Source organism: Dryobates pubescens, chromosome 28, assembly GCF_014839835.1.
Source record: "Dryobates pubescens isolate bDryPub1 chromosome 28, bDryPub1.pri, whole genome shotgun sequence".
In the NCBI taxonomy this organism is placed as follows: domain Eukaryota; kingdom Metazoa; phylum Chordata; class Aves; order Piciformes; family Picidae; genus Dryobates; species Dryobates pubescens.
In genome coordinates, this window is record NC_071639.1 from 12,854,385 (window position 1) to 12,878,231 (window position 23,847).

The window sequence follows — 23,847 nt, forward strand, 5'->3', positions numbered from 1 at the left end:
GTTTTTCAGTGTGTTTGATTGGTGGTTTTTTGATACCAGCTTTCTAACACATAACCAGATGGTGAAATAGTTTGAGTGTTTCTGACTGGGAAACGCTGTGGGGAGGGAGAGAAACACCCAATATTGCTTTTTTCATTAGAAATGCCACCAAAAAGCATCCCCACAAAGCTGCCTAGCATAAGTCAGCAGTCCTGGGACTCAGGAACTAAGCCCTGGGATCTCAGAGGATGAAGCAGTTCAGTCATGTCTGGAAAACAATCTGCTTTTGTTGTTGCTGCTTTTCACTAATTTATAAAATCTTTGAAAACTGGTCCATGTAAACTTCAGAACAAAGCTGCACTTGAGGCTGTGAAAGAGAATGCTGCTTGCCCCTGACATGTGAGCCTGCCCAGCCCCGCAGCAGAGGCCTGTGGGCTGTGTGGTTAATGGCAGCTCAAGGGCTGGTATCTGCATGTCCAGTCCCTTCCCAGCCACCTCCCTCCCTGGAGAAAGCAGCAGCAGCACACATCGTGTCTGGGAGCTCAGAAATGGGGAGAGGCTGGTGGATGTGCTCAGTCCAGGAGAAGCTTGCTGAGTGTCCTGGTAAGAAGAGAGGAGCAAAGCAAGGGGCTGGATGCGGACTTGGCCTGAGCTCTGCTGGCAGACGGCTCTCTGCTTCCATGCCTTGATGCAGAAGGATCCGTGGGCTTTGGGCTGCTAAACCAGCTCTTCATACAGGCCGGTGCTGAGCAAGGAGCAGATGTCCACGAAGCAGCTGGCAAAGCTGCCTCAAGCTGCTTCTGGCCAGACCGATGGCAGGCTGCCCCACGGCGCCGTTTGCAGCAGGATGTTCTACGCCTCAGCGCTGGTCACCCAGCTGCAGCCTCCCACTCGTACCAGCTCCCTTCTGGCTTCTGCTCCATCCTGGCCTCCCTGCTAGGGCCAGGTTCTCCTGCTCTCCCCGGGTATCTCTCGGTTGCCAGCTGGAGACGGGTGCTGAGCGAGGTGGGGGTCAGGCACAGCCTCCTCAGCAGCTCTCCCTGCAGACTGCTGCAATTACCGGTTGTCTCTGCCCTGATTAGAAAATGAAACAGCTTTCCTCAGCCTTGGCTTCATCCCACAGTTCCCACAGGCAGCTTCTTTTAGCAACTGGTTATCCTTCTGCCGATGGCACGGTCTCCAGCAAAATCTGTCTCCTCTCATTGCCACCAAGGAGGACTCTGAAAACCTCAGCGGCTCGTGCCTAGCTGGGTGGATAGATTTGCTGCTCTGTGTTTTCAAAACACTGCAAAATAATAATTATCCCTCGCTGCTCTCTTTGTGGTTCTTAAATAATAGTGCCCCCATCGAGGGGAAAGCGGCGTCTGCTAAACCCCAATCACGCACTGAGGCAGTGGCCACGCTGGAGCTGGGGAGTTTTGCCTTTTGGCCTCGTGCTCAGTCTGTCAGACCACTTAACCTCCTCAGGAATCAGAAAACTACCACTTAAGAGCTGTATATAATGAGATGCATCAGGCTCTTCGAGAGGGGAAACAGTAAAAGTCTCAGGAACAAGGCTGTGAAAAAAATAAATCAACTATCTCGCCAGTTACCCATCTGCACGGGGCTGGCTTCACGATGGAGCTGATCAGTGATGATATTGCCAATTAGCCTAGTTTCAAGCAAACTGTTCATTAAGTTTTTGGCTGCGTTTCCTCTGCCTTTCTGTGCCTGCTTTCACATGTTCTTGGGAAAAGTTGGGCCATAGCTCTATGCAGCCATATGCAAAATACCACTGGCTGACCTTGGGCCAGCTGACAGGTGTCACATTTATGACAGCACAACATTTTTAATGGGGATCAGATACTACAGTGGCAGCATGCTCCAAATGCCACAGTTTACTCTTCTTCAAAACAAGCCATCAGATGCATGCTAACATTTTGCAGACAACAATGCAGCCAGTTGAATTGTGCTGCTTACTGAATTGTCCTGGGAGCTGATGACAAACAAACAAACAAACAAACCCCCAAAGCTTCATTTTTGAGTAACATTATGCCTGAGTTTTGAAGCCTGTGGCAGTCAGTAAACATGACTTTGAATCTTCTGTGAAACAAGTAGATCAGTTTAGCTTTGAAAGCAAGGGCTAAAAGGGGAGTTAGATGGAAACAAGATAATAATTTGCATAGATCAGAGAATGGTTTGGGTTGGAAGGGACCTCCAAGGCCAACTAGTCCAACCCCCCTGCAGTCAGCAGGGACATCCTCCACTAGAGCAGCTTGCTCAGAGTCTTGTCCAGCCTCACCTTGACTACCTCCCTGGGCAAGTTGTTGCAGTGTTCCACCACCCTCATGGTGCAGAACTTGTTCCTAACATCCAATCTAAATCTGCTCTTCTCTCCTTTCAAACCACTGCCCTTCATCCTGTCCCTGCAGGCCTTTGCAAACAGTCTCTCTGCAGCCTTCTTGCAGCCCCCTTCAGGTACTGGCAGGCTGCTATTAGGTCTCCCTGGAGCCTTCTCTTCTCCAGGCTGAACAACTCCAGCTCCTTCAGCCTGTCCTTGTAACAGAGGTGCTCCAGCTCCCTGGTCCTTTGTTATGGCCCTTCTCTGGACCCATTCCACCAGGTCCATGCACTTCACCTGAAGAAGCTGCCTAATTTCCCTGCTAGCATATTCTGATGGAGAAGAAGAATCTAAACTAAAGTGTGACAGCAAAAGAACTAAAATGGTAAACACAGACTCCTTGGAAAGGACTCAAGCACGAGCAGGGCAGTATTTCCAGGCTCATAGATTTACCATCAGCAGCATGATCTTCCTTCTGATGACCACAAATCAGCCTTTAAAAATCACATGAGCAAAATTGTGTCACTGGGACCTAGGCAAAGGTCAGCCAGCTCTGAGTGGGAATCATTCTGTGCTCCTGAAGGCATGAGGTCGTTCTCTCAGGGACTGTGCTATTTGGGAGGATTATCCACTGCTGATGGGGGTGTGTGATGGTAGGTGTGTACATTGCCTGAGAGGCAAGGCTTGGGTGCTGCAACCTGTGCACAGATTAAACTTCAGAAGCATTCAGTTTAGTGCTTTTAGTTCTTGGAGATTGTGTCCTTAATCTTTGCAACAGTGGCCAGCTGCATTTCTGCAGGGAGAAGCATTTATAGGCACAGGAGAAATATAGAGCCATGCAAGAGCCTTTCCCCCCCAGCCCTTCTTCCTTGAAGACAGTTTTGTATCCTGGGATGGTTTGAAAGGCAGATCTTAAGCGCACAGATGTGCAGTATCTTGTGTGGAATGTGGATATGATCTTCCTATGTATCACTGAGCATGAAAGGGATGTTTTGCTCTTTCATCCATGCATCACTTGTCACCACTTAAATACGAATTGCAAACATTTTTGAAGGCAAATTCATGCCCAGAAGGATTTCCCATCGCTCAGAGATCAGGGTGCCTGATCAGGGTGCCTGAAATTGACCTGAGTCCACTCTTTCAATTGAGAGGATTTTGCTTTCCTGCTTCTGCAAATGTAGATGGTATGCATCACCAAACAGCACCTTAGCAACTCAGGCAACAAATGTTTTAATGAAAACCTAAATGATGAAATCTCTTTGTTTGAGTGTCTGTCTGCTCGTAACTCTACAAATGACATGGTCACAAACTGGCTAAAATGCTTTAGTTACCACACAGGACACACATATGGCCTTAAGCATGATTTCTCCTATTACATTTCAGCACTGGAAAGAAAAAAATGTTGGTTTCTGTTGTTGTTGTTGCCTTTATCTTGCACAATGACATGTAAAACATCCAGAGGTGCTCCTAAACGTCAAGACTTAGACTCCTCTGAATGGATTTCACACACTGGTTGGCTGGTTTCTGTGAGGCTCTTTACTGTTCCTGGCTTGATTCCTTGCTTAAGTTCTGCCACTCTTTAGCATAGTTTGGGGGCTAGAAAGTCAAATTTCAGCTGAGGACTGTTACAGAATAGAATGAAAAAAATCATAGAACTGTTTCAGTTGAAAAAGTCCTCTAAGATCATCAAGTCCAACCATCAACCCAACACCACCAAGCTCACTAAACCCTGTCCCAAAGTGCCATGGCCACACATTTCTGGAACACCTCCAGGGATGGCGACTCCACCACCTCCCTGGGCAGCCTGTTCCAATCCCTGACCACTCTTCCAGGATTTTTTTCCTGATATCCAACCTAAACCTCCCCTGGCACAATTTAAGGCCATTTCCTCTTGTTTTAGGTCTCTTTCACTGTACTGTCTTCTGATTGAAGGTTTAGTGGTGTCATCAAGAATGGCTGGAAGCAGTGGGGTGAAGTAGGTATGGTCATTTCAGAGGGGCAAAGAGCCTCCATTTGATGGAGATTGGCCCTGGTATGTCTGGACCTTCCAAGATTCATTTACTCAAGCATTATAAGTCATCCACTGTTGATAAGCAGTATCACCTCCCTCTTACCAATAGAGCCTGTACATTGTTCCTCTAAAATTCTGGATTCCTCTCCTGAGTTTCTGTGCTAGTGGAGCAGCACAGATGGTGATGTTTGGATACAATATTCAAATTATATCTATTTCTTAAGAAAATAGTCTTGTCTTTGCTTCCTGTAAAGCTTCTTGTTTTGATTTATTGGTTCCAGCAATTAGAAGTGTGGTGGTTGGATCTGTGAACACTAAGCCAAACTCCTCTTCAGTGCCCTACAGAGGGATGGAGGCCTTCCCAACTCTTGTGTTGCCACGCTTCAAGCGAGGACAGGTAGTGATGACAGCAAATAACCTTATAACTCTTCTTTGTCAAATCTGTATCAGTGGTCGCCTGAGGAGGACAGAATCAGAGAACATCCTGAGCTGGAAGGGAAACATGAGGATCAAATCCAACCCCTGGCTTCACACAGGGAAACTTAAAAATTGAACTTTATTTCCAAATGATTCTTGACAGGTTTGGGCCACGGCCACTCCCCTGGTGAGCTTGATCTACTGCTTGACAGCCCTCTCAGTAGAGAGCTTTTTCCTAATGTCCAGTCTGAACTTCCCCTGGCATGCCTTTAAGCCACTCCTCTGCATCCTATTTCCAGACATCAAAGAGAAGAGATCAGGATGGGTATGGTCTTTACTTTTATTCTGATGGGACTTTCTGGAGGTTCATGGCACAAGACCCTGTGAAAATCTTTGTACAGAGTGCTTGAAATGTAAGTCTGACACCAATCCAGACGCGGATTTGTCATTGCTGGGCTGTCTGGAACAAAAGAGAAAGATAGTAAGTCTGTGTGGAAAGATGGAAAAGCAGCAACTTTGAGAGGGAAAGAGTCCTGAGAGTCCAGACTTCAGTGCAGTTATCTTCCTGTGCTCACTTAAAGGTGCTCTGCCAAGGAAAAAGCCTGAATGTGAACAATATGAGACAGAGTGTTTGAGCTGTTCTCATCCTGACTGCTACCAACCTCTCTTTTATTCACTGCTCACATCTGTACACACACATCTCCAGATCCCCCAGCGGAGTTTCTCCGAGATAGCTCTGTTATTCAGATTACACCAAGGTCATGAGGGAAAAAAATCCACAGGTTAATGTTTTTGGTCTTGTTGTCTTTTTGTTTCTTTATGTATTTTGGGGGGCGGTGGGATTTCATTTAGAGTGCTTCCAAATTTAATAGTGCCTCTGTGGATCCATATATCTGAGATGTGCTCACTAGAAAAACACACCTTAAATCTTCAGCAGTAAACTGGTACATGGCCCTGTTGTACCGAAATTGTGTAGGAGGAGGACTGGAAGGGTGTGCTGCTTTAGCTGGGCTGCAGACCACCAGCAGTTCTCAGTCAGCCAGGACAGCTGCCTGGAATTGGCTGCAGGTGGATCCCAGACCATCATCATCACAACCAGTATAAAGGGAGAAGTTTGCTAAGAGGAGACCCTTGTCAGAGCCTCCTGCTTGTGTTTCCCCTCATCCTGCTCCTCTTCCCTCTCCTGCTCTTGAGGACCTGCCTTCCTGGATGTTGTGACTGCTGCACTTTTGCTGGTTGAGTACAGCTTTATGTATTTTGTATTGTTATTGGGATTAATTTGGCTAACTCATTAATTCTGTTTTCTGCCTGGGGGTTTTCACTCCTTTTTCTGACTTCCCCTCTTCTGCTGGGGAAGGGCTCATCAGGTGGTAGAGCAACTGCTAGAGTTTAGCCCCAGATATGTGTTAACCATAGACAAAAGGTCAAGTGCTTTCTGAGGAAGGAGTAGCATTTGCACTCCAGGAAGGTTTTTCTGACCTATCTTGCTGGGATTGTCTGGTGTGAAGAGAGCACTGTCAGGCTCTGAGGGGTGCTGATTGACAGCTGGATGAACATGAGCCAGCAGTGTGCCCAGGCCATCAGCGATAGTCTGGCCAGCAGGAGCAGGGAAGTCATTGTGCCCCCGTACTCAGCACTGGTTAGGACACATCTTGAAGTCCTGTGTCCAGTTCTTGGCCCCTCAGTTTAAGAAGGACATTGAGATACTTGAACATGTCCAGAGAAGGGCAACGAGGCTTGGGAGAGGCCTCGATCATAAGCCCTGTGAGGAGAGGCTGAGGGAGCTGGGGTTGCTTAGCCTGGAGAAGAGGAGGCTCAGGGGAGAACTCATTGCTCTCTACAACTACCTGTAGGGAGGTTGTAGCCAGGTGGGGGTTGGTCTCTTCTCTCAGGCACCCAGCACCAGAACAAGAGGACACAGTCTCAAGTTGTGCCAGGGGAAGTTTAGGCTGGAGGTGAGGAGAAAGTTCTTCACAGAGAGAGTTGTTGGCCATTGGGATGTGCTGCCCAGGGAGGTGGTGGAGTCACCATCCCTGGAGGTGTTCAACAGGGGATTGAGTGTGGCACTTGGTGCCATGCTTTAGTTAGTCAGGAGGTGTTGGGTGACAGGTGGCACTTGATGATCTTTGAGGTCTTTTCCAACCTTACTGATTCTACGATCAGGCCTTCTTTCTGCACCTTTCATGTAGAATGCACCCAGGATATTTAGGATCTGGAGAGCTCAGAGCTTACTTCGCACAGGAGACCTTCTCCATGAAAAGAATATAAGGCACGTGTGTCTAGAGGGTCACAAACAATCTGTCCATGGAAGTATATATTTTGTTGTGGTTTTTAGGTCTCCATTTCTGCAGCTGTGAAATATTGTGACAGAAACATTAGAAGTTTGAGGATGTCAAAACCTCTTTCACGTTGCTTTGGCAGCAGTGATTGATCTTAAGTAGCTTTATCTCGTGAGCTAATGTTGCCAGGTGTAACACCAAGAGCTTTTCCTCCCCTTTTATGTCGAGATACTTTGCTCTCACTCTCTTCCCCCTTCAGGATCTTTTGTGCATTTTAAACAGGTGACTTTAAAAAAACCCCATGTTTTAATAAACAGCTCCTGACTCGGTAACTAATGGCTTCAACCTCAGCTCCTTGGTGGCTTTAAAAACAAGTGTTTATTTAGAAAATGCCTTCAGCAAGGATACATTTGGGGATTTATTATATGTCACAGATTAAATTATGTCTTGTTTATTCTCTTCACTTAAGATGCATAATTAATATCGCGTGGTGTGTTTAGGTTAGGAGCTGCACTGCGTTCTTTACTTCATTTTAAAAGTCTTTAAAGTGATCTTAGCCAGGCTTAGCCTCAGTCCTCTCAGAGCACAACCCATAAATCAGGTTAAATGTTTGAGTCAGGGAGGTTTAAAGCTGCTTTTAAATCTAGAATGCTGGAAAAAGCTCTGTTTTTATCTGGGGCTACAGTAGCTTGTCACCCGCTGATAACTGATGATATAAATTCCACAGCTTTAAGCTATCACAAACTGTTGTGGGTTTTTTTTAAAGGCATCTCTGTATTAATTGATGGGATTTTAAGACCTGCAAGGTTTTATTTCATTTTCCTAGGAAGAGTTGTGTTGTTCATCTTCACTCTATATAAACAGAAAAGGCTTTGTAGGAGGGCTTGCATATGTCTAAGTGTATCTAACAGATATGCATTTGGAAAGGTCATCACGAGTGCAGAGCTAAAGTGGAGAAGCAACAGTTGGAACAGAGGATAATTTAGGTGAGAAGGGACCTCAGGATATAGAATCCTAATCTAGTTCAGCCTCCTTCTCAAAGCAGGGTCATCTGTATGTTCAGATCAAGTTGCTCAGGCTTCTATCCACTCAGGCCTGAATATGTCCCAGAACAAATTAATTTGTAATTTGCATGTGCAAAGCTGCAGACTCAACAGTCACTAATGAGCTAAGGCCCAATGAAAGGATCTCCTTCTTTCACTGTTGTTATTTCCCCCTCTCCCTTACTGGTTGCTTCTCTGCCAGCAGAAACCAGGCTCACCTGATACATGGTGTTTGTTAGAGTGTCCTGCCAGCAAGAGGACATTCTAGGACATAGTCATAGAACTGTGTAGGTTAGAAAAGACCTTGAAGACCATTGAATCCAACCATTTTCTATCTACTGACTCTGGTGCTCCACCAACATAATTTCCTTTTACCTGGAGCAGTTTGTTCTCCTGGTTACCTTGCTTTTGTCACTTTCCAGATCTGATGAATAGTAAGGCACTCCTGAGTCCAACAGCTTGCCTTCCCGTTTCCCTCTGTTGTTTGCTGTCCTAATAGAAGATATTTATTCTTCCCTCAAATCCTTTCACACAGAAGAATAAGTATTTGTTAGTGAAAGTGAGCAAGCCAAAAATAACTGAGGGGCCCTATTATCACAGGGCTCAGGCTGAATGTTTGGATACAGCTTATCTGCAAAAAAAAAGAGAAAAGCTCCCCCAAAAAAGGTCATTTCTTGAGGGCTGAATTATTTTGCTGTGATTTCTTGCTTACTTGACCTAATCAGAATGCCTAGTGGCAAATGCTGTCTGCTGAAGCAGTAAGTCAAACAGCTGAAGCCTTCACTGTCTGACAGTGTTGTATCCTCAGTAGGGGCTTCTAGCTTTACAGACCTGGAGGGCAAGTTCCAGCACTTGAAAAAAACAACACCACAGTTCAATAGGATGTCTGCAGGCAACAAGTTAATGACCAAAGGTCTTAATGGTCTTCAACAACTGAGTGTAAATTTGAGCTGTATGGGGCTTATCTGAAAGGAGCTATGAGAAGGTGGTGTGTGAAGGTAACTGCTCCAGAGGCCGTGCCCATCAGACATAGCACTTTGAGCTTGAAGAGGAAAGCAAGGTTGTAAAATGACAGACAGGGCTCCTCAGAATGCAGCCAGGAATAAGCAATATTTAGAGACTGAACAAAGGCATTTAAGCTTTGTCTGATCTAAAGTGATCACTTTAGATCAGATGAAGGTTAAATGCCTTTTCAAGTTGTGGCTGGAGGTGAGTTTGTTCCAGAGGAGCAATGTTAATGGGTCCCAGCCAGTGTTCTTTAAGGTACTGTAAGTGGCTGATGAATCTCTGAGTTCCAACACCTATAGATGCTAGCTGAAATCGACTTTATTTCATTGCAGTCAATAGTATAAATACAAAGGGGAAATGCTGAGGTTGCTATTATATCTCTTTTGCTACAACAGTCATTAAAGAGTTAACCCAGGTTGTCTCACTTAGCAGTGAGCTGATGCTGTCACAATGGATTTGAAGTGAGAGCAGTCATTGTTGCCACAATCATAAAGCTTCTGTAGTGTCAGTTGTCCTCTGGTATAACTCTATAAATGAAGGTCTCCAGCAAAATGTTTTATTCCCATTTATTCACCACCACCCCTGAGGATTTCTTTATTAGTTATCATTTTAAACAGGACTAAGGGGGTTGGTAGTCTGTGCCCATTTATATCATCTCTTGAATGTGACTGAAACACTGGGGGGAGGAGAAAAAAATAAACAGAAACCTTTTTGGACTACTCCAGCATCTCTGTCTGTAGTCACCACTGTCTTTCATAAACCATTTCCCTGGCAGCTTGAACTGCCCAGCTTTGCATATTAGTAAATAAAATTTGTTGAGCATGAGTGATCCCAATTAACTGGCAGCCATTCCTTTATTTTTACTCCCAGGTGAAACAACTTGCACGTTCAAAATCCTCCCCTAGTAACAGAGCAGTGTCCACAGTGCAGGAGAAAGTGAGGACATGCTACAGGAATCAGTTGTTTCAGCACAGCTTCTAGAAAGAGATCCCCACCTCAGTGACCTGCTGGAGTTCTGTGGAGATGTCTCTAAGCACAGGGAGAAAGGACACCTGGTAGGGCCAGGTATTTGATCTTCCTGAACATTATGAAGAAGGGATAAAGTCAGTATAGAACTGCTCTTTGTGAATTAAATCTGTTGTGAGCTAGGGCCACTTCTGAAACAAGAAGAGACCAATCTCAGCTAAATGCAAGGCCATGTTAAATAAGAAAAGAGTAGAATCAGGCTTGCTTATTTCTCTTTAAAGGACTTTTAATCCTCACTTTCATTCAAGGGGGAAAAAAAAAAACCCACCTCACCAAACCCTGCACTATTTCTAGTCTAATTTATTTTTTTCATGAATTCAAATGATGTGTGAAATAGAATACAGACTGCCTTGAAACTGTGAAGTTGCATCCAAAGTTATAAACTCTGAGCATGCAAACAGAAAAAGCAACCAACTTCCAAAGAATTTTCAGGGAGGTACCTGAAATGGCTGCCTGCTTGCCTGGACATTGTTTCAGGTTCTGGAGTGGGCTTTAGATAGGTTGAGCTTTGTAGACTTCTATGAATTAGTGGCCTGATAAAATGATCAGGGGTCTGAAACATCTCTGCTCTGAGGGAGTAGGTGCTGTTCAGCCTGGAGAAGAGAAGGCTTCAGGGAGACCTAGGATCAGCCCTCCAGTATCTGAAGGGGGCTACAAGAAGCCTGCAGACGGACTGTTCCCAAAGGGCTGCAGTGAGAGGATGAGATGCAGTGGTTTGAAATGAGAGAAGAACAGATTTAGATTGGATGTTAGGAACAAGTTCTGCACCATGAGGGTGGTGGAACACTGCAACAGGTTGCCCAGGGATGGTAGTTGAGGCCCCATCCCTGGAGCTATTCAAGGTGAGGCTGGACAAGGCTCTGAGCAAGCTGCTCTAGTGGAGGATGTCCCTGCTGACTGCAGGGGGGTTGAACTAGATGGCCTTTGGAGGTCCCTTCCAGCCCAAAGCATTTAGAATTATAACTATTCAAAACTGCTCAACTCTTAGTGATCTTTAGTCCTTTAAACTGCTTTTCATGGAAGAAGCCCTCTGAATGAGCAGGAATCCATACAGATAATGGCATTTGCCTTCATGGAAGAGTTCAGAAACCAGGGTCACTGATGCCTGTGAAAGTTTACTGGAACACTGCTATTAACTAAATCAATATTCACTCTTCATGACTACAATGTGCACCTCTGCAGCAATTGTTTGCCTGTAGGAGTATTGATCTGTGCCTACTCTACCCCTCATCTTTTCTGCTGTTCCCTATGATAGCAATAATTATGCCTCTCACTTAATCCATTATTTTGTTGTTAGAAAAGCATAAACTCAGGGAGAGAAATGGTTTGTTTGGTACAAGACAGATGCTATCACCTTGTCCCATTCAGTCAGGAGTCTCCTGTTTATCACCAGCAGTATTACATGAAACTCAGTCCCTCTGAAAATCATGGCTGAAAACATTTCTGCATCCAGTTCTGGTGCCCCCAGCATAAGCAGAGCTGCTGGAGCAGAATCAGCTCTCTCCATCTGTTGGCGACACTGCTTTTGATGCAGCCCAGGATGGGATTTGCCATTGCAAACTCTCCCTTAGCCTGAAATGGAGAAAGAACACTTGAAGAAATAAATCATCATTGTCTGTCTGTTTGCTGAGGGTAGGTTGTTCTCCTTACAATGGAACTCTATTTGCTCTCAAGGCAAGGTCTAATCACCTTTAAAAACCAACTCAGAGGTGAATAGCTTTAGCTCATTGCTGAGCAGAGATCAGTTAAGGCTTCCATCAGCGTTACTGAGTCTTGTGCTTAAACTCCCACAAGTTGCATGGAAAACTTAGTCTGCAAAACCAAATTATTTTGGGTTGTCTAACAAGGAACTGCTCACCAAGGAATTCTGCAAGCATAATAATTGGAGCACTAATTTACTTCTCTCCCTGAACCAATAAATCGTTTCCCATTTGCGCACACTATGATTTACTGCATGCTCTTTCTTTCACTGATTCCTCTTCTCTGAATTATTAAGCATTTATCTTCCAACATTCAAATCCCCAATTAACAGCATTAAACTGGCTTCAAGAATTTTTTTATGCTTCTATTTATTCCTGTTTAAAGCTTCCCTGTTCAAAACCCAAACAAACATTTTTACTTTGGTGCCAGAAAGAGGTTAACGGCAACAAGCCTTAAGGTTTATTTCTGCACAGTCTCAATAGTCCAAGCAGGATTCCTGCTGATATTCCTTTGAATTTCTTTTGCTTACACTTTGATAACCACTTGCCAAACAGAAATAAAAGTATGTGTGGAAGAGTGGAAGATGTTGATCATTTTAGTATTTCATGTTTATGAGGGTGGTGGAGCACTGGAACAGGTTACCCAGGGAGGTAGTTGAGGTCCCACTTCTGGAGCTGCTCAAGGTGAGGCTGGCCAAGGCTCTGAGCAACCTGTTCTAGGGGAGGATGTCCCTGCTGACTGCAGGGGGGTTGGACTAGATGACCTTTGCAGATCCCTTCCAACCCAAACCATTCTATGAGTCTTATGAACTCAGTTTGCTGTGAGTACCTGGTTGTCTCTCTGTCCATTTAACGCTCCCCAAAAGTAGAAGTCTCATCTTGGAAGACTGTTGCAATATTTAAGTCCTGAAACCACCAAGAAACCCATCAGAATTTAAAGAACAATGGGGGGGGGGGAGGGGGGGGAAGGAGGGGGGGAAGAAAAAGCAGAAAAAGTCTGGTTTAGTATCAGACTTGGCAGAATTAGATAATGGTTAGACTTGCTCTTAAAGGTCTCTTGTAGTCACAGGTTGCCCAGGGAGGTTGTGGATGCCCTCTCCCTGGAGGTGTTCAAGAACAAGTTGGATGAGATCTTGAGCAACCTGGGCTAGTGGAATGTGTCCTTGCCCGAGGTAGGGAGGCTGGATTAGATGATCTTCAAGGTCCCTTCCAACCCAAACCATTCTATGAATCTATGAACCAAAACAACTCCATGAAACAGCAGCTGCTTGCTCAAGATTGCCAGCAACTTGCTGCCTTATCTCAGACCTAATTATTAACAAAAATAAGAAATAAAAGGCCCTTCTGCTGCAGTTGTGCCTGCTGGCCTAGTTTCATTTCAAGGGGTGAATCAATGGCCCTAGCAGCCTTTAATTGAAAACACATTCCTTAGCAAAACTGAAAGAATCTAGAGACCAGCAGTGCAACCTTGTTGGTAAATGAAAGGATTTTACTTGAGCAGAGCTGGATTAATTACATTTTCTATTAGTTTTGGGGTTTAATCAGGTCAGCATGCTGTTTCAGCCACTAATGAGTGACACCTCAATTTAAAAATACATCATGGAACAAAGTCTCTTAAGCTATGATTAGGGGAGCAGTGCAGTGCCAGACAAACTGAACCTGCTCTCTGATAATTCCAGTTAGGAAATGAACAGATTTTTTTTAGTTTGTTAGTCATAAACTTTTCCCAACATGGTAATGGAGTTCAGTGCAGATTGACTTCTTCTTATAGCATGTCAGAAGTGGCCTCCCAGGGACAGCTGCCCAAAAAAATGGCACTGATGAAAACACAAGTGAGAAAGTTGACAGAAAGCAACTATATCAGAGAATGGTTTGGGTTGGAAGGGACCTTAAAGAGCATCCAGTTCCAACCCACCTGCCCTGTCCAGGGACACCTCCCACCAGCCCAGGTTGCTCAAGGCCTCATCCAGCCTGGCCTTGAACACCTCCAGGGAGGGGACATCCACAGCCTCTCTGGGCAACCTGCTCCAGTGTCTCACCACCCTCACTGGAATGAATTTCTTCCTAATCTCCAGTCTAAATCTCCCCTCTTCCATCTTAAATCCATTGTCTTATGGCTATAAGTCCCTGTAAAAAGCCCCTCTGCAGCATTCTTGTATCCCTCTTCAGGTACTGGAAGGCTGCTCTAAGGTCTCCTCAGAGCTGCCTTTTCTCCAGGCAGAAATCCATCAAGAAGAACTTCTATGATGGCAAATATAACCCTTAAAGATTTGTTTTAACTTCATGCAAAATCTAGTTGATTTGGACATTAAACAGCAGCAGGTGGATTATTCTTTGCCTCCTCCCTTTAACCAGATTTGGATGCACAGCAAATGTCTAATTTACAAATGAGTTGTGTTCCTTCTTGCTGAAATTGTGGTGCTGCTTTTACGCAGCGCAAGAAATCCTCGTCGCTTGAAGGGCCATTGATAATTGCATTTGCATAATTAATGTGGCTTACTCTTAATAGTGCTTAGACTGACGTCTGAGTGTCAAAGATTGAATGATTGTGCCCCAAATGACAGAAGAAAACTGATATTTCTGAATCATCACCATCATCTAATGGGGGAAAATTATGTGTAGGGCTGCTGAATGTTGTCCCATTACTCTCTAGTCAAAACATGTGTGAGGCAACATGCAGTTGCTAGCTGAAGTGTGCTTCCTAAGGAAATGTTTGACATTTGCATATTGGAAACATGTCATTTGAATGTGATTAGCTTCTGCTTGCTTCTTAATTTGTCACCACCAGCTGAACAATCCTGGTTTAGGAAACAATCTGAGAAGTGGCTTCCTCGCTGCCTATTGTTGAGAGAGGAGAATGGTTGGTGCTCATAGCTGCTGCTGGCTGCAAGCTTTTCATTTCACTGTGGCAGAACCAGGCAGAACAGGGACCCTGCAAAATGGCTTCAGTTCCTGTAGCATCCCGAGGAACAGCTAGATTGATAGGTCATCTGCAAACCCAGCACTTGTCTTCAAGCTAAGTATTTCCACTTCTCAGGCTTGGATGTAATTTTCAAGGCAGATTTTGTAAATGCTTTCTAAACAGTTGAATATTTACATTAAAACCCCCATTTCTTCCCCCAAAGGGTTGTCAAGCTCTGGAACAAGCTGGGTAGGGAAGTGGTGGAGTCCTCATCCCTGCAGGGGTTTCAGAGCTGTGGTGCTGAGGGACATGGTTTACAGGTGGACTTGGTAGTACTGAATTAATGGTTGGACTGGATGCTCTTGAAGGTGTTTTCCAGCCTAAACCATTCCATGATTCTATGAAAAATGTAGATGTTCTTCCTTAGTGCTTTCTAAACTGAGTTTTTAATATGATGCTAAGGCTTTCAGCTGTGTGCATTGGAGCAATTTCTGTATGAGAAAGCGCAGGGGGGAAATGACAACTTAGGCACATCAAAATGTGAGCATTAATGGAACTTCTTCCCCATGAGGGTGATGAGGCACTGGAACACCTTGCCCAGAGGAGTTGTGGAGGCTGCAAGCCTGGAAGTGTCCAAATCCAGGTTGGATGGGGTTTTGAGCAACCTGATCTAGCAGGAGATGTCCCTGCCCGTGGCACAGAGATTAAAACTAGATGATCTTGAAGGTCCTTTCCAGTTCAACCCAGTCTATGATTCTATGACTTTGGCTGCATAAAGGCTGTGGTAGTTTTTTATCTGAAGTGTTTTTAGATGGGCTTTGTGTGGGATACTCTATCTTTGTGATGGTTGCAGTCCAGTGAAGTAAAAGCTTGCTTCTTATGCTGCTGATGTTCTTTATTTCAGGTGCTTTGCCTGCAGAAAGCTGACTGGTGAAAACAAGCACAGCACCTGGTCAAGAAATTAAATGGCCAGAATCTGAACATGTGAGGCAAGCTTGATATTCTTTTTTTATTTACTTTTGACTTCCATCAGCAACCTGCAGCCTTCAAAATGGAATTTTAATTTGCAAAGTCAGTTCTTTTAATGGATTGCTCACCCTGGCAAGCTCTGCACTCAAAACATTATATCCAATACTGAATCATAATGACTTCAAACTGGATGTGAGGTATCTTTTTATAATACATAAAAACCCTTTCAGAAGTTCTTTATTGCCTGTGGCTGAATGCTCTCCTGTCCTAAGTTTTCTGACAGGGTACAGTAAAGCACTGCTGGTTGAACTTTCTGGCTGGTGGGCCTGAGTTCTGCATTGAAAGCTGAAGTTATTTATCTATTTCCACTTGCAAACCTACTCCAGTGCATTGCCAGCCTCTGAGGAAGAACCACAGAATGTTAGGGGATTGAAAGGGACCTCCAAAGATCATCCAGTCCCCTGACATGCATCCTGGGTTTAGCTCTGAAGAGGCAGAGTTTCCATCGAGTTATCTTAATTTAGTCTTAGAAAATTGTAGGTCTCTGCTTCTTTGTGACTAATATTGCTGCCTTGATTTAGCACCACTGGAAAAATCAAACCTAAAGAAGCCAATCATTTGTGGAATGGCTGACAACACTGACAGCAGCACTGCCAAGCAAACAATAGGTCAGCTCCAGACACAAGAATTATGCTATTGCTCTAAGCTATACCAATTCCTTGCATCTATCACAGAAGGGGTTGGAAGGGACCTCTGATGATCATCATGTCCAACCCCCCTGCCAGAGCAGAATCACCTAAAGCAGATCACATAGGAACACATCCAGGTGGACCTTGAAAGTCTTCAGACAGAGAGCCTCCACTACCTCCCTGTTCTAGTGAAACTGCTCTTGTTTCACTTTGTCAGTTATCTCTTGTCCTATTGCCATGCACAGCCTGGCTGCATGCTCTCTGTCACCTGCTTGGAGGGACTGTGAAGCTGGTGCTGTGTCAGATTAGCCCTCCCAAGCCTTCCCTTCTCCAGACTAAACAAGCCCAGTTCCCTCAGCACCTCCTTAGAGAGCACATGCTCCAAGCCCTGACCTTGATGGTGCTCTGTTACTCTGGCAAAGGGGCTTGACTTGAAGATATCCAGAGGTCCCTTCCAACCCCTAACATCCTGTGATCCTGTAGAGAAGAAGAAAATGCTGCCTAGTTCTTTTTTTGAACAGCTGTAGACCCAATTTATAAAGCTTAAGTATGCCTATATGTCAAGCTAGATTCTTATCCATGTTATAGACTTTTCAAATGAATTACACTTCAAATAAGAAGTGAGGAATGTGCATAGGTGGTGAGAAATGGGAAATCAAAGTATGCAAATGATGTTTGGTATGAAATAACATATTATGGTGACACATTGTCTTTAACAGCCCTGCAATTTATAATAATGGTATGGATTAATGAAAAGTAATAATGGCTGGATTTATTTTTCTTTCCTTTGCAATGGAGCTGCTTTTCTAATCTCTCTCACTCCTGTTAAGATACTGTAGGGTAGGACAGTCCTCATGAAGGCTGAGGTAATAAAAATGAGCACTATGTCACAAGCATATTATTTTGTAAGAAACAGAGAGAGGCTTCCATTAGGCACTGTGGAGGGTGAGGAGAGGGTCAGCAGTAACTCTTAGAAATCCCAGGGGCTGTAGCCACAACTCTGCTTCTCAGGAAACTGGAGCTGTTTTCCTGTGTTCACTTCTAGGCAGCATCACTGACTCATGTTTTAGGTGCAGAGGGTAAGATATAGGGGCACAAATTTCATGCACCTCCAGGTCTCACCAGGGCTGCAGCATAGCTCAGCCCTTTTCTGGTAATGACAGCAAGAGGGTCTTGTATTTGAAGGTGACACTGATGGACAGATGTCTGGTCTGTGAGTAGAATAATGGAGTTGTGCCATGACCTATTAGGCTGGGAAAGGTTCTCTGTACTTGTTATCAAAATAAAAGTTATTGAGGAACATGAACAAGGGAGTGGAAAATCTCCCTGTGAGGAGAGGCTGAGAGAGCTGGGGCTCTTGAGCTTGGAGCAGAGGAGCCTGAGTCCTGCCCTCATTGCTGGGGATAAAGATGTGCAGGGCGATGTTGGGAGGATGGAACCAGACTCTGCTCAGGGATGTCCAGTGACAGCACAAGGGGCAGTGGGGGCAAGCTGGAGCAGAGGAGGTTCCACAGGAACAGAAGGCAGAATTTTTTCACTGTGAGTATGACAGAGCCCCAGAGCAGGCTGCCCAGAGAGGCTGTGGAGTCTCCTCTGGAAGTATTCAAAACTGCCCAAATGTGTTCTTGTGTGACCTGCCCTGGGTGGTCCTGCTCTGGTACCTTCCAGCCCCTAACATTCTGTGATTCTGTGAACTCCTCTTCACATTTTAAGTGAGAAAACAAGTTAGTTTTCACCAGTCACAGATTGTCTGGACAAACCTTAAAGTTTTAGGGAGCATCCTAAGAGCTGAACAGAAGCAAAGCCTCTGCAATATTAGAAAGTTCTATTTACCTTTGGACAGATGAGATATTTTTGTAAGAGACAGCCCATTTATAACCATTAAATTCTTCATCCAGACTGCTGACACAACAGGGACAATGTGATTTTTACATACTTTTACTTCCTCCTGTCTAATGAAGAGGAATTGCAAGATGGCTACATCCCTGAAGTCATTCTTCAGCAGGGGTAAGGCTGGGATAGCCAGCAGCCTTAATGAGGAGAAATGAAAGGGCATCACCACTTAATTCAGCTCATTATTGGCTCTTAAAATGGAGACAAATGAAAGAGAGGTGAAAAAGGAGAGGGGGAGAGAGACAGACATGCATTTCATTTCTGAGTGGTTATCAGGTGGAAGCAGGAAGCCAGCCTGAGCCGTGCTGCGAGTGTGGATCGGGGAGCACCGTTCCCAGCTGGCACAGAGAGCGGCACAGCAGCCGTGCCGACCGCAGGTGCTGGCAATAGGATTGCTTTAATTGTGTCCTGCCTGAGCTGCATGGAGAAGAGTGTGGCCAGCATCTCCAGAGAGGTTCTTCTCCCTCTCTCTCACCTTGCTGAGGCTGCACCTAAAGCATTGTGGTTCCAGGCTGCCTAGCTCAAGAGGGACAGGGAAATACTGAAGAGAGTCCAACAGAGGGCTGTGGAGATAAGGGCACTGGAGCATCTCTCTGGGGAGGAGGGGCTGAGAGACATGGGGCTGGTTAGCCTGGACTAGAGCAGTCTGAAAGGGAATCTTCTCAATGCAGATAACTATCTAAAGAGTGGAGGTCATGAAGGTGGGGTTGGGCTCTTCCCAGTGCTAGGACAAGGGACAACAAGTATAGATTAGAACACAGAAGATTTCACTTAGAACTTAAGGAGAAACTTTGAGTAGTTGTGTTTTTTTTCTGGGGGGGAACCAAACCCTAATTTATCTGAATTTCTTTTTGCACCAAACCCAGAACATTAAATCTCAGGAAGCCATCATGAAAATAGTGTAGAATCAAGGATGCCAGAGAAATGAAGTACTTTGCCTTCCCAATGAGCAAGGAAAGAAAAGAAACTAGTTTTTTTTTAAATGAATTCTTTCCTTTTTTCATCCCTTCTTTCCCCCCCCCTCAATCCCTCTATCCTCCTGTTGCTCCAACCTCTTCCCTTTCTGCTTCCAAAATGAAGCTGCATGATGATTAACCATACAGCAGAATATAAGAAGTCTTTATTGAGCACAGATCTTCCTCATTCCTTTGCCCCCTTTGTCACTCTTTGGTGAACTTGGTTTCTTGTCTCTGAGCAGCCAGCACCAGTAAGATTTCTTACTGAAGAGCCACAACTTCTGGACACTCACATTAAATAGTTGGCATTTTGAAGACCTGCTTGTGTAATACTTTGAGTTTTGAATTTGCCCAATGACTGCTTGAACGTGCTTGGACTTCATACTGGAGTATTTCACTGCGTCCTTGCAACATCCCACTTATTTCTGGATTTTTGAGCTGGTCATTAGTCACCCCATGAATCAGCAGCAATTGAATCATCTTTCAAGAGAAATTGTGGCTTTTTGGGGGGGGGGGAAATTGGCAGCTGAAACATAATAGAAAGAAAAAAAATTTAAACCCTATCTAGATTTTTTTTCTTCTCCTTTCTTCCTCTGTTTTTCTTCTTTCCTTGCACTTAATGCAAGAGAACAAACTCTTGTGATTTGCTTTGATTTCCATTCTTATTTCTGCCTCTTATTTTTGCGCTGTTTATTTCTGTAGTTCTTGAACAAATGGAGTGTAGGAATTTCTTTGGTGCTCAGTTTGGATTCTGTTTTATTTTCTTCTTGTTCCCCTGCCTGTATCTCATGACTTTCTGTTTATTTGCTCTTCTCCATATCATTTTTATGTTCTGGAATTTCTGGGTCGTCAGCCTTGAAGAAAATTGAGACCTCCTACTCCTGGAGTCTTTTGTTTCTCATTTGAAATCAAGAATTTCAGTTAGAGAATGTAATTAGGTCATTAGTCATAACAGGTTGCTTGCTAGTGTCTTCCTGGGAATGCATATGAAGGGTCAGAAACCAAAACATTTGAATGGGTTTTGGAGTTAACAAACTCTAAGAGTGCTCAGATCCTAGACTGGGTTTAATGGAATGTGCTGACTTGTATAAGGTTACTTCAGCCTTTTCCACTGTCATATTTCTTCTCTTAGTAATTGCTTTTGTTAGTTTATCAGTGGTGCAACTGAATCCGGACCCATTGCAAAGAATGATTTATGGGATCCTATCCTGCCACTGTGACTTCCAAGAAGTCAATAAATATTCATGACAGGAGAAAAATTAATATATCATTCCTTAAGGGTAGCCCTTGGTGTTCTGAAGGCATAAGATAAAATTCTGCACTTATAAGAATAAATATGTTCCCTGTATGCCAACAGAGACATGCCCATTTACTTTTCTGGACCACTGTGAATGGTTGCTGCCCCAAATATTCCTGGAGATTTATGGATTCTGCCACCAGCACTTTTTGAAATTAAAAAAGTGAAGGGACTTGAGATATTCCTTTATTGAACAGCACATTTTTCATACTCTTTCATCAAGAAATATGACAAGAAGCTTATTATCCTTGAGAAGTTGCCTTTTAGTGAGAGGCACTGTCAGGATTTTACTATTTGGATGCTTTAAATACCTGAAATTTGTTTCCATTTGCAGCATAACACTATAGAAAGTTACAGATTTCTGAAAGAAAGATGGTCCTGATGATAAAGAGGTTTCAGATGGAAACAGAGGGTCACTTTTTAAACTATTAGTTTTGTGATGTAGCTATTATGAACTTAAGAAGCCTTGTGTTGAGTTCTGTTGAAGGTATCTTTCTTCACTACTAAGTAATTAAGAGCCATTAGCATTCTTATGCTAATTCAGTATCCCAAATTAGTTCATTCCTGAATACCATCAACATCCCAAATACATGAGCACCAGCAAGTGTGCAGTACAAGAGGCCAGTGGCACCCTGGGCTGCATCAAAAACAGCATGGACAGCAGCTGGAGAGAGGGGATTCTGCCACTCTCCTGTGCTCTAGTGAGACCTCACCTGCAGTGTTGTGCCCAGCTCTAGTGCCCCCAGCAGAAGAGACATGGACCTGCTGGACTGGGTGAAGAGAAGGCCACCAAGATGATCAGAGGGCTGGAGCATCTCTACTACTAAGACAGGCTGGGACAGTTGGAGCTGTTCAGCCTGGAGAAGAGAAGGCTCCAGGGAGACTTTAGAGCAACATTTCAATATCAGAAGGCAACCTACAGGAAGGCTGGGGAGGGACCAGAAGGACTTGAAGTAATAGGATGAGGGACAAGGTTTGAAACTGGAGCAGAGCAGATTTAGTTTGGGCATCAGGAGGAAGTTCTACAATGAGAATGGTGAAACACTGCAACATGTTGCCCAAGGATGTGTTTGAGGCCCCACATGTAAGGCTCTCAAGATCAGCCTTGATGTGGCCCTGGGCAGCCTGCTCTAGTTGGAGAAGTCCTTGCTGACTGCAGGAGGGTTGGACAAGATGACCTCTGAGGGTCCCTTCCAACCCAATGCAATCTGTGATGAATCTGTGACTCTGAACTGTTGTTTGTGTCCCCTCTGGAAATACACTGGCATGTTCTAGTTGTTTTCTCTCCAATTCTGGATGTCAGTCATCAGCTTTTCAACTTAAATCAAGCAGAAAGATGACATCAGATCTTGGGGCTGGTAAAAAAGGACAAAACTGTAGGGAGTGACAGCTTAGAAAGTGATGGAATATATATTAAAAGCAGTGGACATGCCAAGGAGGGGGAAAAAAGCACAGAAATGGGAATTTTGGAAGGAATAAGGGGGAAAATATATAAGTGCAGAGTTGGTTTGAATAAAGAAAGAAAATGTGCAGGAAAATGGAACTGAATAAAGGAAAAAGAGATAATGGATATCAGCTCCAGATTACTAAACTGATATGGCCTTATCAGTGTGCAGAAGAACAGAAAACCAAGTGTTGGAGTCACCCAGACAAAGCAGGTTTGTGTGCTGTGGTATTTCCATATGAGTTTTTACCCAGATTTAAGGCAGCAGCCAAAGCAGAGTAAGAGTGCATGGAATGAAAATGGCTTTTGTGCTTGGATATTGACATAAAAGTGATAGCTAGGAGCAGCTGTTTTCAGTTTGAAATGCAGTGGTTTGATCCAGGTTGAGGTGAAAGGTTTCTTTCAATTCTCTTCATGTGGAAAGCTCATCCAGTCCAGCCCCCTGCCAGAGCAGGAGCACCCAGCGCAGGTCACACAGGAACACATCCAGGCAGGTTTTGAATGTCTCCAGAGAAGGAGACTACATAGCCTCTCTGGGCAGCCTGCTTCAGGGCTCTGCCACCCTCACAGTGAAAAAGTTTTGCCTTGTGGCACCTCCTCTGCTCCAGCTTGCCCCCAGTGCCCCTTGTTCTGTCATTGGACATCCCTGAGCAGAGCCTGGCTCCGTCCTCCCGACACTGCCCTGCACATCTTTGTCAAGATGAATGAGGTCAGCTCTCAGAATGACTTTGACTGGAGTCAAGCAGAGAAGGGAAACAATCTGAGAACTGAGAGCCTGGGATATTTTGTGTGTTCCTTCTAGCAGAGATGCAAACATTCACCAGGCAGAGGAGAGGGTAGGCTGACATCGGTAATGAGAGCAGAAGGAAGCTCCTAAGGAGAAGTTGTGATCTTTGTTGTGATTTCAAAATGTGTGTGCCCAGGTTAGGAACTTGGATATTAGATTTGATCTGTGTGTGTTGTGCTGATCCAGTTCCTGGTTTACACAAGATGAGAGAGGCCTTTTAGAGCATCTTCTGCATTGTTGCTTGGAAAAGGAGATAAAGCTGTGCCAGCTTCTCTGTCAGCATAGGAGCTGCAGGAGGCATTGTGCTGAGGCAGAGCTTATCAAACTGGCCACTGCTGTATAAATTATGTTCTTAGTTATGAATATATTAAAACAGTTGCATAATTACATTGCTAATTGCTGTTGCACAATATTGTTGATATAAGTTGCTATTAAACAGACTGCACTTCATTAATATTTAATTCTGCTGTTATCTAGAAATATTTGGGGGAGGGGGAGGGGAAGGGAGCAGTTTTAATTTAAAGGCAGAGATTGGGTGCCAGTTGTCCTTTACTCCAGATTTCCTGCTGGTTCTTTATCTGCCTTTGAATGTCAATGAATAGGGGTTCCAGTTAGCCATTAATATTCAAGATGTGCATATCCACTTGTTATCTCTTTGATTAATCCAGCCTATTGTGCCTTATAGCATCACTCACAAAACATTGCAGAGGGTAATGAGTTACAGTGTGACTGCAGGAAACAGTAAGGGATATTAAACTAAACTGGATCCTTTTTTGACTCAATAATATCCTAAAATGAAGGCAGGAGATAGAAATTCTCCATCAATGGCAGAGTGAAAGGCTTCCTTTGGAGTCTCTGAGAGATATTTCTGGCAGATATTCTTGTTGCATGCTTTCCCCACAAAAGATATAACCAGTAAAAATAAAAGATTAAAGAAAAAAAAAAACAACCAACCAACAAAAAAAATCATTTCTATTGCTGTGAACTTTGGTGAAACAGCTTTGTGAAAAGCTAATTTTCAGCAGTTTCACTCCAGAGCTTTAGAGTTTAGTTCCTGACTTCTCAGGCATGTTAAAACAAAAAATTAATGTTTTATTTTCAGACTTCATTTGGGGGTAACAAAAGCC